At 45.5% G+C, this 14,016-nt stretch overlaps 1 protein-coding gene across 2 annotated transcripts in view; it reads left to right on the top strand.

Moving 5' to 3' along the window:
- BLTP2 (bridge-like lipid transfer protein family member 2) overlaps positions 1-14,016 on the top strand; it is a 727,711-nt gene that overhangs the window by 512,869 nt on the left and 200,826 nt on the right. The gene's annotated exons all lie outside the window — the stretch shown is intronic.

Below are 14,016 nucleotides of genomic sequence, written 5' to 3'. Positions count from 1 at the left end.
AAGCAGCTCACACATCAACAAAGGCTACATATAGCCTCTGCCATTGGAGAAGGACCTACTTCCAATACAGTACTGAATACCTAAATACCTGATCAATGGTAATAGTCTTGGGTCAAAATCCAGCCTGCAGATGTGAGAATATCTCTGCATTAGCCACCCAATCCAGCAGTTTTTTAAGCACCTGCCTAGCAAATATTTTTTGAAGATTATCCAGTAGGCTAATCGGGCGATCGATAGCAGGGCAGCTCGCGTCGCCTTTTTTAAACACAGGAATGATTTCAGCCCCTTTCCAAGTATTCGGCATTCTGCCCTCATTTGCTATTACGTTGGACAAGAGATTTATATACCCAGCCCACACACATGAGGTTCAGACTTGTACAGGTCACCAGGAATTCTATCCAATCACGGAGCCTTGTGAGGTTTCAGGCTATCTATAGCTGCCAGCATGTCATTGAGAACAAAATTAAAGGGCTAACTGCCTCATCTGCCTCACCCCCAGCTAAGTATGAATTCTCCGCCCTTGCACCTATATTAGGATCTTCTAGGATGCTCTCAGTATTAGAGAATGGGGGTCAACCAATAGCCTCCCCCTTATTATTTTCACTTGCTGAATATAGAGTGCCAAAGTGTTCCTCCTACTTATCTGGTGCAATATTACATTGCCTCAAAGTACCCCGCTCACCGGTTCCATCTGTTATTATGGCCCAGATGGCACGATTATCTTTTAGCTTCAATGCCTTAAGTAGCTTTTGCTAATTATCTTCATCTCTCTCTTTCCTTCCCACCCCTTGGGCCTTTTTATACTTCGCTCGTGCACACTTGATGGCTGCTTGGTTACATTCCCTTATAGCGGTTCCAGCGCCCGCTTAGCCATCCTACAATCCTGATTAATCCAGTGTGGATGTTTTTCTCCCGACCCTTGGCTACCTCGGTGTTTTCTACATAAAATCAGTTTAAGTTTGGCAAACCGTGAACTATGAGTTTGCAAAAAAATATTGGGATCAACATGCTGGTCTTCATATTCCTCTAAAAGCTGTGCAAACCACTGATAGATTTCAGCATGTGCTTCCTGATCGGCCAAGACTTTTGACCATGTTACTCGTCACTGGTTGTTAGAAATACTAGGTTCCGGCATGGCTAATAGTCCCCAATTGAAAGACCTAACAAGATTCTCTCCGTTAAGTGCTACTGTTAATGGGCAATAGTCCCTCTCAGTGGTGTCACATACCTCCATATCTACCAGATCCGGCCATAATCGCACATCCAACAGAATATAATCAATAACACTCCTCTGGTGGCCCCTTCTGAATGTAGGCCCTCGCGCTTGGTCCGAGTTTGTGCTGCTGTTGCAGGCACGCAGACCATGCGCCGCCACCATGGACACAGTCTCAAGGGCCAATTGAGAAAGATGACATGTTGGCCTACATACCAACTGTGGGACACCCCACTTCTCGTCCTCTTCTCTAATTGCCATATTAAGAGCAAGGCATGGTTCGAATGAAGTATTAAAATCGCCAGCCACTATTAATCTAGACTTTCTTTTGTGAGTTTCCACTAACGACCTAAGCGTTACCAAAACCGAGGACTCTCTATTATCTGGTAATGAGCGTGCGTAACCATTTATTATCACCAAGGATAATCCACTTGGGAATCGTAAACTGATACCCATTAAATCGAGAGAGTCTATCCTCAATATTTCATGCCTGCAGGCTATGTAGTTTCTGACCAAAATCATAAGCCCAGCCCATTTTCCTTGGTGGCAGGGCCTCCACGCTATAAGTGGTAAATCCTCTAACGAAGACTTTGGAACACCCAAACATCGTATTTCCCTATAAAGGAATCCCACTCTTTATCAGCCACCTTAGGGGGTCACCCCCGCCACATTCCAGGAGATTGATGATAAATTTGTCCTGTGTTCAGTCACCATTTCCAGAGGGGCTCCATATTGTTTGTCTCCCACCAGTTTTGATTCTTTTCGGGATCTGGTCGTGACCTCTTCACTCTAGTTACCAGCTCTTCACCTGTGCTATATGTGGAGACTAAATCTAAGGCTCCATAATCTAGAGGATCGTGTTCCTGCCTCAGAGCCTGATCTAGCTCGTCCACCCCCAGGTCCCAATTGCCAAGAGGTCATTGCAGGCCACCACCTTGCTACTACCTCCCCTCCCAGCCTGCTGTGCAATGTCTATAGCGCCTAATAGTGAGGCCCCCAGTTCCCCCAGGGGAGGAGAACGTGAGGAGGATACGGAGAGCTGGCGTTCTGCCAGCTCAATTTCCTTATCAATTATCCCCACAGCCCTTACTATGAACTTATCCATACTGGACTTGCAGGAGCCTGCTGGACCCACAGAATTTGTGGTTCCTAGGGCAGCCTTATTGGTTGTCTTGCGACACTATGTCTTGCTCTAGGCATGTTTCAAGAGTAAGATAAAAGGCCCCAAAAACACTAACCAAGGGCTCGAACTCTAATCTCCCAGCAGTTCCCACTACTCGTGTGATAAGACAAATAAAAAGTCAAATACGTGGGCCCAGCCCGGCCTCTTCCAGGTGATGACGGGCTCTGTGGGATGCAAAGTTCGTTGCTGCCTGGTCTGCTGGGGAATGTAGTGCGGGCCCCCGTTGATCTGTCTAGTTCCCCGCACTGCGGGATGCAGAATTCATTATGTGCGCCTCCGGTCGCCGGGAGAGGCCTGTGCGGCTTCCCCTGCCGCCTGGTCTGCTGGGGAATGTAGTGCGGGCCCCTGTCGATCTCCTTTGATCTCAGTGTTGAATGTTCCCCGGATCCATGCGTGATTAGTTCATCCAATTTATAGAAATAAGTTGTATTTATATATATATATATATATATATATATATATATATATATATATATATATATATATATATATAGTATTTTTAAAGTTCAATGTCTGCTTGAAAGCTTTGTTACATTGTAAACGATCGTGAAATCAACAGCTCTGCAATCGCTGGCTTGAAAGCTTTGCTACATTGAAAACGATCATGAAATCGACAACTCTGCAATCACAGACCAGGTTGTCATGGAGACGGTGTGCAAACACCTTAGTCCTTTGTCATTGTTCTTAGAAGAGACAAGTGAAGACGTGAGAAGTTGCTTCCGCCTACACGTGCTGAACCCTTGCTCACTTGCTCGTGCAAAGCCCTCGCGCATTAACGATTTTATCCTCGTGAGGTGTCACATCAGCAATAGACACAAGCAATAACAGCTCACGCGTACTAAAATAGTCTTGTTGTGGTAACTATTCCTGCCGCTTTTACCAGCAACGACTAGGAAGATGAAATTAAAAATAAACTCATAAGAGTGCCGAGGTATGCGGGCGTGCGAGATTAACACCGGGTAAATCCATGTTGAATAGAGTCGATGACGAATGTCTGTGCTGGTGCTGTGCAGTCACCAAAATATATAGTAACAATGCTGAGTTTGTATAACTTCAAATGGTTTAATGTAGGATTGCTCTGTTCAACATGATGCACCCATCACTAGCCAGCCGCAACTGTCTCTGGCTGAGAACATACGTTCCAACAATCACCAAGGTAACAGAACACATTATAACATTCTAAATACAAGGAGCCTTGGGACATGGGATCACAACACAAGGCTAGCACCACTGTTGAAGTTTTACACACATTGAAATAATGTCACCTAAGAAACAAATATAGTAAGTTATAAACGCAAATGAAGCATTAATTCACTACTAGACATATGAACTTAAATTGACTAAGACTCTACCTTAACCTATATGCAAAATTGGGTGATATAGTTAACAACAATTAATAAGGCTCGGACAAAGGACAAAACATATACGTAAATCTGTAGTGAAAGAATCGTAAAATAAAAGCCTATTAAAAAAAACACCTAAGGGATTAATGGAAAAGTACATCAGATTTGGGTATAGAAAAGAATGAATGTGTTTTTGAAAGCTTCCAGCACATACAGCGATAGACCACCTTTGAACAGAAAGAAAGAAATGTTGTATAAGCGGCCAGGAAAACCAGATACAAAAAGCAGATTACCCATATGTAAATGTACAGTATCGTGCAGTAAGGACAGAAGTCTGTTCATGCATTTAAAATTCAGTACCCCTGCTCCTGTGGGCGTCCTTTAACCTGCAGTATGTTGTCTGGTGCTGTGGCAGAATCTACATAACTCCTTGTGAAACAAATTAGCACCCGACACACTGCTCACTTTTGTATGGTTTTGGGAGTTACCTTCCAGGGAAAGGGCAGTCAGTAAATCATCTTTACAAGTTCAGATCAGCCTTTCAATCAAGAGCCCAGGAACTGAAGGAAAAGCCCGGAAGTGAACTTTATATTGATTGGTGGAGTACTAAAATGTCTTCTGAGATGGTGATTTCTATGGCTCAATCATGTCTTATGTAGGGGGTAGATCCTGGAGCTGAGTCAAAGCCTTGGTGCCACCTTTCACTGTTTGGGAACCATTTAAAATTTCTGGATCCCATTTGGTTCCTGGAGGATATTCAGGTGAGGAATCTGCCGTTCAGTAGAGCATCGACTAGAAAGATTGTGACTGAAAGTAAGTAATTTGTTCTTTTGCATCAAGCTGACCTTTTGATTAGCTTTTATCAACAGTTGATGCTTTTGAACTGGGACGGGGAAATGCAATTTTGCTGGACTTTAAGAAGGAGCCCTGCCTGCAAAAGCAAAGAGAGGTACTTTTTAGTGATAGGGCCCTGTATGGTCTAAGAATCAGTGTTGCCCTCTGCTGATACCCAGAAGAAATCTGAGCAGAGATTAGGTGCTATCCTCTTGACCATTAAGCCATCCACAAGCCCCAGCAGATTGAAGCCCTGTAAAGGACTCCTTGAGGAATTGGGCCACTAAGGAAGCCCTTCGCTCTTTCTGTCCCACTAGTTAGAACTCAGAATCAAGAACCAGGTAGGTAGAGGAGCTTTCCAGGCTTGTGGATGTGGTGAGCTGTTTCACATTCAGCTTTTGAGGTCCCTGCTTTTTTACATTACTATTCACAGGAGGACCCAGAGTACCACAAGTTTGGACCTGGAGTCTGTTGGCTAGAGCTAGTCTAGAGTCATAAGCTGCATCTCACCAGTTCTTACTGTTCTTGCCATATTGTTGTATCTGGGAAATCCCAGTTTCCCAGCACAAAATATTTAACGTTTAAGTCCATGTGGGTAACTGGAGATTGTGGTTGCTCCCCAGTGAAAGTTTTATGACTGCAGCCAGCTATTCGTTGGGATTCACTGGGGCTACCCCAATTTTGGCACAGCTAAACTTCTTGTGAAAACCATTGACTCTGAGGCCATTATAGAGCCTTATTAGTCCAGGTGAACAAGATCCTGTCCCTATTGATACCAAAACAACCTGTCCTCAGTTGCCCTATTAACTGAACGCTCAGAGCTTTGTGTGAGTTATTAGATTGTTGCTGGCATCCTAGCCACGGGGCTGTTCAGTCTTGCTTCCAAGAGCCACCAAAAGGGCAGGCATGCCATAGCAAACCTTGATACATTGTTTGTTTTCTGACACCTCAGACCTTTTTTACTGGCTTATATTAAACTGAATATTAACAAAAACTATAGGGCTCAAGGTTTAAAAAAAAAAAAATTGCATTATTGTTTCCAAGGTACTAGAAAACTTATCCCCATCCAGCTCAGTGTTCGAGAGACTTTGACGCTTGGTATATAAACATAATAAAAGGGTGTTTGGATTGTACCCAAGCCCTGAAGGCCTTTTGCTTTTTTTGTATATCCCTATGTTATCAGTACTTTTGCTGTCCCTCGAGTGCCTGAAGGGAGCAACTTGGTTATTCTCTTGGAGTGTTGCAGTATCTGAGACAAGTGGCAAATGACAGTGCCCACTACGGATACTGCGCTGTGACCTCTCAGTGCCTCAGGTCCAAAGAATTGAAGGGTTATCCAGCAGGAGAAGAATAAGGCAGGCAGGTATTGGCAAAGGACACAGCCAGCAGGAAATTCTGGGATTGGGCGTTGAGTAATAACTTGAAGTTCATTGAATCCATGAAGAAGGTAACAGGGAGGTTTAGACCAGCAAACCCAGAGACTCCAGATGGAAGCTGTGACCGCAATCTGAGAGAATAGGTACAATCAGAGTGATGAGATTAAACTTCCATGAGCCATTGAGAAGCCAACAGTGATCCCCACTCAAGAGTGAATCCTGCCATCTATTGGAAATACATTTCTTGCAGCCTTTGCAATAATCAAGACCTGTTTATGGCAAAAAGATGATTCAGAAGGCTGAAAGGAAGCATAAAGTTAAAAAGCATGCAAAATAAGCATAAGTCACTCAAAGAACCTGTCTCCGAGGCGGGTGACACATTGCATCCCGTTCCTTAAGGGGCAGCGAAAGGGCTAGGGAAGGAACTTGGAATAGGGGCAAGGCCTGCAAATGGGTGTATAGGCTCTGCCTGTTCTTGAGTCTGAGTCTCTCTTTTTCTCCTTTGGCAGATAGTGCAGTCATTTCCCTTATGAAGAAGGATGTTTTAGTTGTATGATGTAAGTAGAGTTGAAGGACTATGAGTCAGTGCAAAGGTTACAAAAATAACTTGTCCTTTCCATCACATAATTTAGGCTGGTCCCACTCCATTTCCTTATTTTTTTTAATTAGCATTTTGTGCACTATGCATTTAAAGTACAAACAACAAAGTAAAACAGTGCTGCATATAACAGACGGAGCATGCAATCTGTGTTTCAGGTACATCACCAAATCACCCACTTGAACAGTATGATCCAGTGGAATTACGCGCATTCACACTCCACACACCTAGGAAAGCTTTGGGATAGTCAGGCAAGTAAGCGGTATGGGGACCCCATATGTCCTTAGGTTTTGAAGACATCGGCAGTTCTTTAGTATATAAATTCAATTGCTCTTTGCAGTATACCATATCTGATAGCCATTGCCATTTAGTAGGCACCACACTTTTGCCTCAGTGTATCACAACTCACCTCTTAGCCAGTAGTAGTGCCACTGTTATGAGTCTGCAGTTCTCTTGACACAGATCTTTAACTAAACCAAACAGGCACAGGTGCAGGCGACACGCCACAGGCTCCAGCACCATATCAGGCAAGGCCTCCGTGACCTGCATCCAAAAGCACTGGGTGGGGTGGTAGGACCATGCCCGATGCAAGAAGTCGGCATCCCGCATCTCAAACAGCTAGCCTAATCTCTCAGCCCAAATTTATGTAACTTCGCCATGTATAATACATTTGGTGGAGGTACTTGAAATGAATGAAAGGTAGATTACAGTTAGGGGTAAGAATGTGAGTTTATACACAACAGAGCACCCAATTAGTCGGCTCCAATAACTGGTCAAGCACCGTATTCCATTTCTCCAGCGCTGAGCCGGGCCTATGGGCTTATCATTTTGTATAAAGACGTATAACTTAGTAATAAGTCCCTTGCATTTGGTGCTAGTCAGTAAGGCATACACTACCCTGAGTGTAGGGGGTTCTTCTGGGAAATTAGGGTATAACACTTGTATGACGGCATAGAGACAGAGGTATATGAAAGTCAGCATTAGGGTATCATCATGCATGTATGAGATGTCTTCTAAAGCGATAAAGATCTCCCCGAATTAGACATCTCCCATGATTTTCAAACCTGCCTTGCAAGGATCTCTAGAGCTCGTGGTTCCTGCATGACCAGTATAACCTGGTGGTATAGGAGAGGGAGTGTTGGAGAGTATAGGGGCTCCTTGCGGTTGCCCGCTCCAAGTAGATGCCACACTTTCGTGATACAGTGAATGGTGTTGAATTCGGTCCTAGCAACATGCGTGCATTTGTGCGGCAGGATAGCATTCAACTCGAGTAGGCTGTCATCATCATGTTCAATTGCTAGGCGTGGAATTCACTCATGGGGAGGTACTAATAATGTGCAAAATAGGCTTGTGCACATACATTATAAGAGTTCCAAGTCTGGTGCTCCAAAGCCCTCCTGCATGTATGGTAAAGTGAGCATGTCCCAACAAATCATGGGCTATTTTCCCGCCTACGTCAGTGTTATCATGTGCGTTCTGAGAGTTTTGAAAACGTGTTGTGAGAGCATGATAGGGATGTTCGTTAACAGATAAAGGAACTTTGGTAGGATCGCCATCTTTATGACAGCAACTCTGTCTGCCATGGACAGCGGCAACCTAGACCATCTGTGAACCTGGTACTCAAGCTGTGACATTGCCCTACTGTAATTGTATTGAAGCACCAGATCTGGATATTTTTGGATACAGATCCCCAAATATTTCACAGGGTCAGTGCTCCACAGTAAGGGTAATTCCAACAGATGAGGTTCGAGGGTCGAAGTCAAGGGAAAAATAATGGATTTGGACCAGTTAATACTCTGGCCTGAGTAATGACCAAAGCAAATGTATTCACTTAATATGGGCGCCAAATGAGTAGGGTAATCTTTCATGTACAACACCATATCGTCCGCATATAGTGAAATACTTAACGGCCTGCAGCATAAATCATAATGCGGAGGCTGCATGTCTTTGGCAGAGGACGCATGCTAGTGGTTCCAGAACAATCACAAATAGTAATGGGGATAAAGGGCATTCCTGCCTAATGCCCCTATGGATGTGGACCATCTCAGACGTAGTCCCGTTGATCTGTATCCCAGCGACCGGGTTAATGTATAACAAGCAAATCCATTGCAGGAAGGTTAATGGGATCCCCATGTGACTCAGGATTGCAAGCCTATATTTCCATTCAATTGAATCAAAGGCTTTAGCGACATCCAGAAGTACCGCTGCCGCCTCTTGAGAGGGGTTCAATTGATGCAATAATGCAAAAATTGTGCACAAATTGTGTGATGGATCAGGCTGGGACAAATAGACTGGGCCGGCAACACCAAGCTAGGGAGAAGTGGCTGCAGCCGGGTCGCCAGTATTTCAACAAAGATCTTTACATCTGTATTGATTAGAGAGAGTGGTTGATAGGACTCGCAGTGCTGTGGTGCCTTATCGGGTTTTAGTAGTGCAATAATTAGTGCCTCCCTAAGGGATGGCTAATTGCATGCTTCTCCATATAATGGATCGAGATGTGGGGCAAGGATAGTGGCGCAAACTATTTATAGAATTCCCTCATCAGATGATCAAGGCCTGGTGCTTTACTATTGGGTGGTGTGCAAATAGCATCTTTTATATCATCTTTTCTAATAGGTTGAGCAAAATATGCTCGCTAGCTTGCAGATAGCCACGCCAAAGCGACATCATCTAGATAGTCAGCGATGTACCCTGCCAAAGCAGATTTTTTTTTTTGCGCTATACAAGCGCACATAGAAGATAGTGAAGTTCACCAGGATAGCAGGTGTGTCATAGTGATCTGTACCCTCAGCAGAAGTATTCTTAAAGATGTGGGGCCAGGGCACCTTCAGCTTAACAGCCAAATCTGCATCCCTCCCTCTCCATATGTCCTTGCCATGGAGCACCTACAAAAGTAATGTAGTTACTGCACAGCTGTGTTATTGAAGTTAGTAGCCTTCTCGCAAATAGCAGCCAGAATGCTGAGGTTGGGATGAGATTCATAGTCCTGCTCGAGGGCCTGCAGTGTTTGCTCTGTAGTGTGCAGTATGCCGACTTGCCTGCGGATGCAGACTCCCCTAACTGTGACATTGAAAGCATCCCATAGTGTGTCTGCCCCCTCCACGGAGCCAACATTATCCATAAAGTATGCGCTGATGGCTAAGCACAACTCCTCCAAGACCGTCACATTAACTGTGTGGGGGTGCAAGTAGGGCCCACCAACGTGAGGCGTACCGGTGCATGATCCGATAATGTTTGGATACATCTGATATCCAAGCGCTGACATACCGGGTAGCCAACCAGTAGTCCATGCGGGTCCCGGCCCGTGGACAGAAGTGAACATGCCCTCTTAACCGAGTGGGAGTCTCCAGAGGTCCAACGGTCCCATGCTCCTCCATCCCATCTTGGAGAAGTTAGGTCGATTGTTTACCATGCCAATCTGTTGCTGCTGACCAATCAAGCACAGAGTCCAGGTAGGTGTTCAGGTCCTCTCCCCATAGAATGGTGGTCGTTGTTAGTTGGAGGAGTTGGTGCCATAGTGCAGTGTAAAAATTGGGGTCATTTACGTTTGGTCTATATGTAGTCAACAGAATGACCGGGGTGCCACAGAGGATTCCCTGTACTATTGTGTTTTGGCCCTGATCATCTGTTAAGGTATGAATAATAGAAAAGGAAACCCCCTTTTTACCAGTTTCATGACACCACACGAATAGGAATAGTAGGAGGAAGCTATCTTGTGCACCTCCCAAAGTGTGCCAAGCCTGTCTTGCCAAATGTGTTTCTTGCAGAAGCGCCATGGATATTGTGGTGATCTAAATAAGCCAGTACCTTTTGTGTTTTTCGTGGGTTGTTAGGCCCTGCACATTCCATGGTAGGAGTGACATATGATTCTGGGGTGGAACTGTTATGTTATCATAGTGAAGGAGCAGAAAATGAAGTGCGGCATTTGTGATATACAATCTACAGGTTTGTTACAACAGTTGGCAGCGTTATAATTAGAACAAAAACCCATCTCACCCTCCACCAACATTAGCAGCCCAATCACGCCAGCGACTTTCCCACTACCCACAAATAAGAACAGAAAAGAATATATGGGACTATATGCAACTACAAATTCCCCAAAAATAAAAAACGTTCAGGTGGTCCCGCAGGTGGGCCACCGGTAGCTCAGCTCAGCCTCTAGAATCCGGAGGTGGCTGGGAGAACACAGTATGGCTCTGGCAATAGTGACTGAATGAGAAGGCAAAGAAGGGATGGGCGTTATAAACCAGGCTTTGCAGTGCCCCATACCAGGGCCTGCACCGCAGTGGACTCAGTCTGTGTTACGGAAGGAAGCACAAAGGTACAATGTTAGTCATCCTCCATAGCAGATTCCGGTGGTGTAAGCAAATTAAGATGTTCAATTGCTACCTTGGGAGTCGCATATATCTTCTGGTGCCCACTGTGGGCAATCTGGGTGTGTGCTAGGTAGAGCATAGCATAGGCTATTCCTGCTTTTTTCAGTTGACTCTTGATGGGTAGAAATTCTCTGTGGGCTGCCTGTACCACTGCTGTGAAGTCCAGAAAGAAGGCAGTATTTTTGCCCTGATAGGTGAGATCCCCCTCATGGGCAAGCCAGAAGACCCCGTCATTGTCCCTATAATTCAGCAGCTTCTCTGTGACAGGATGCTGAGGGGCCCTCCATTCGGGTGCATCACAAGAGAGCGGTGGGCCCTCTCCACTACCAGCAAGTGTCAGATGTTTTCAGAGCTGGAAAGAGAGGTCAGCATAGCCTCCACTTATTGTTCCACCTTGCTGCTGATAGTCGATTCGGAAATGCTGGTGATTTGCAGGTTGCTGCAGCAAGATCGCGCCTCTAAGTCTTCAATCTTGGCTTGGATAACTGCAAATATTTTTTCTATATTCAACTATTTATTGAATACCACTTAAGTTGTCTTCTGTTGCATTTGTGGTGTTCAGCTGTTGTAACACAGGCTGTTTGTTTATTTAGTTTCGCAGCCATATGATCAGTTTGCAGGCTTAGTGTGTCAATTTTTCCATAAATAGATGTCTGCCTCTGTTTCATGGCCTGTAGCATCAACTTGAGCTTGGTCACACCCGGGTGCGCAGGGTCCTGCTCCGGGTCCGTCGACTCGTCATGTGGGGGCTTAGTCGCTCGCTTGGCATCAAATGCTAGGCAGGGTTGGCCCCTGTCTGCCTTACCCATGATGCCCCAGACCACTGACCAATCGTAATATATAGCAAGCAATCACTGGTGCTTGCTGTATGCATCCAGGCCTGGGCCATCCCAGTGGTTAGATGAAGTGGTCACAGGCGTCCAGTGGGCAATTTCAGTGATTCTGAGGGCGGGGGCAGCGTGGTAAAGTCCACCCTCCGGGCCTGAGGTAAAGACCACGTACCCCTCCCCAACCATCACAGTTACTTTGTGGGGCGGGCCACCGAAGGTTAGGGTTGCAGCTAATCCCCTACTGCACACCCAGCCCCCACCACAGTAGTCTTAACTGGGAGGCCAGGCAAAGTCCGCTGACTCACTGCAGGGGCAGGGTTTACGATGTATAGGTCCCCACCACACCAGTTTCACTAATGCAGGCCCCTTGTAGCCCATTCGATGTTCCATATAAGACCCCCAAAGGGGCATGGCAACACACTCAGCTGGTCTGTGACTCAGATCGTTCCGATGGCACAAGAATCAATGTCAGCAGGCCGATCACTTCTCTTTCAGAGTATGGGGCTTGCGTGGCTCGCCGCATACCACTGCGTAGACCCAGGTTGGCACCACAGCCCGTTTCAGAGCCCCGGGCGCACTTCCCGATCAGTCGATATCCTCCCCCTGGTTCCCAGCACTGGTCAGTCAGCAGGGAGGACAGGCATCCCTCTGACCCCGCCCTCCAGTCAGTGGCCTATGCTACAGGGCAGTCCCAGGCTTCAGACTTCACAAAAGCCGTATAAAAACCCAGAAATGTTGGGGTATCTGGACCTCCCCCCTCACACGATACCTCCGAGAGGTAGGGTGCAGTTAGGCTGGATGGCAGCATAATTGGCGGATATCAGTTCCCGGCCAGCAGAGCAGCACTAAAATGCGTCCATCTTGCCGTGGGCTCTTTTTGACCCTCACCCGAGCCCCACTCCATTTCTAAAGCAGATTTCCTCATAACATGCATAATCTAAAATTGCATGCTAAATTCTTATCTGTTTCATGGTCACCGCAAACTGTCTGAAGCCATCACCTGGTTGCTGCAGCACAGCACTATCACACTATGCTGCGCATTGTACCCTGAATTTCACACACTGCTGCTTATATGGTAGGATCTTCAGACTGTTGTTCCAATGGTTCACTATTTCACGACACATGTAAGCATCCCCCTGCGGTAACACCAGATTGCTATAGGACTCTTCCTTCACACTTTACACAGTTACAAGTAGATGATGGGAGTGAGAGATTATTGTTTTTAAATGGGGATGGCTAAGTTTAGATGGAGAATGGTTTACAAAGGTAGACCTTGAAAAATGGGCATGAGTTCAAAAGCCAACGTACGGATTTTATAGAACCCCTCATGCAGTTTGCTTCCTGCTTCAAATTGGACTTCTTGGTTAAGAATGCTCTATTGCCTGAGAAGACCATCTTACAAGATAATGTTGGTAGCTGCAGTCTAGGGAAGCACTCCTCATCTGGATAGGGCACAGGGTTGGCGGTGCCAAGATATTGACTCCATAAATGGGGGAAGGATACTCCTTTCAAATCACCTCATTGTTTAGTTTATTTAGTTTATGCTAGCAATAAACCGAAACAAATGAGCAGGACCTCCACATGCTCTTGGAACCTCAGATCCAACAAGCAAAAGTGCTTCACAGTCCTTTCAACCCAATTAGTAACCCCAGTTATCAGTGCCAACAGTTGCTGCAGAGCACAATAGCACAAAGAGGGATTCATTGCCGTTCTTATCCAGATGTTATGTTATGTGAATGGTTCTTTTGAATCACAAACTCAAAAAGAGCACCCTGGTGATTAAGAAGCAACACTGCACACACTAATACTCCAGCTTATTAGTAAGGCAAGGTTTTTAGAGCCTTTCTAAAAGAGAAGTGCAGAGGTTTCTCCTCTAAACTTAGGGTTAAAGAATTCCATTGTTTAGCTGCTAAACAGTAGAAAGCTCGACCTCCCATTTTAGATTTCTTAATCTTGGGGAGCAAAAGATTATGATCACTGGCCAAGTGGAGTAGCCTCTTGCGATTGAGTGCATGATGAACCAGCCATGAACACTTAAATAAGATCCTTTTCTCAATAGGGAGGCAGTGTAATCTTCCTCTGACAATGGACACATGCTTCTGTCTCCTCCGTCCAAATTTCAAGCGGACAGCTGACTTCTAATAGATTGGAAAGCTCAGCATTTGACTTAGCAAGATTGAGCCTGCAATAATCTATTTTTGACAGAATGAGTGCAGCCAACATTTAAGATGATCTGTCAATTCGAGAGCTACTTGAAACAACA

This window comes from Pleurodeles waltl, chromosome 3_1, assembly GCF_031143425.1.
Source record: "Pleurodeles waltl isolate 20211129_DDA chromosome 3_1, aPleWal1.hap1.20221129, whole genome shotgun sequence".
Classification (NCBI taxonomy): Eukaryota; Metazoa; Chordata; class Amphibia; order Caudata; family Salamandridae; genus Pleurodeles; species Pleurodeles waltl.
Note: the sequence above shows the minus strand (reverse complement) of the source record. Positions and strands in the feature narration are given on the sequence as shown.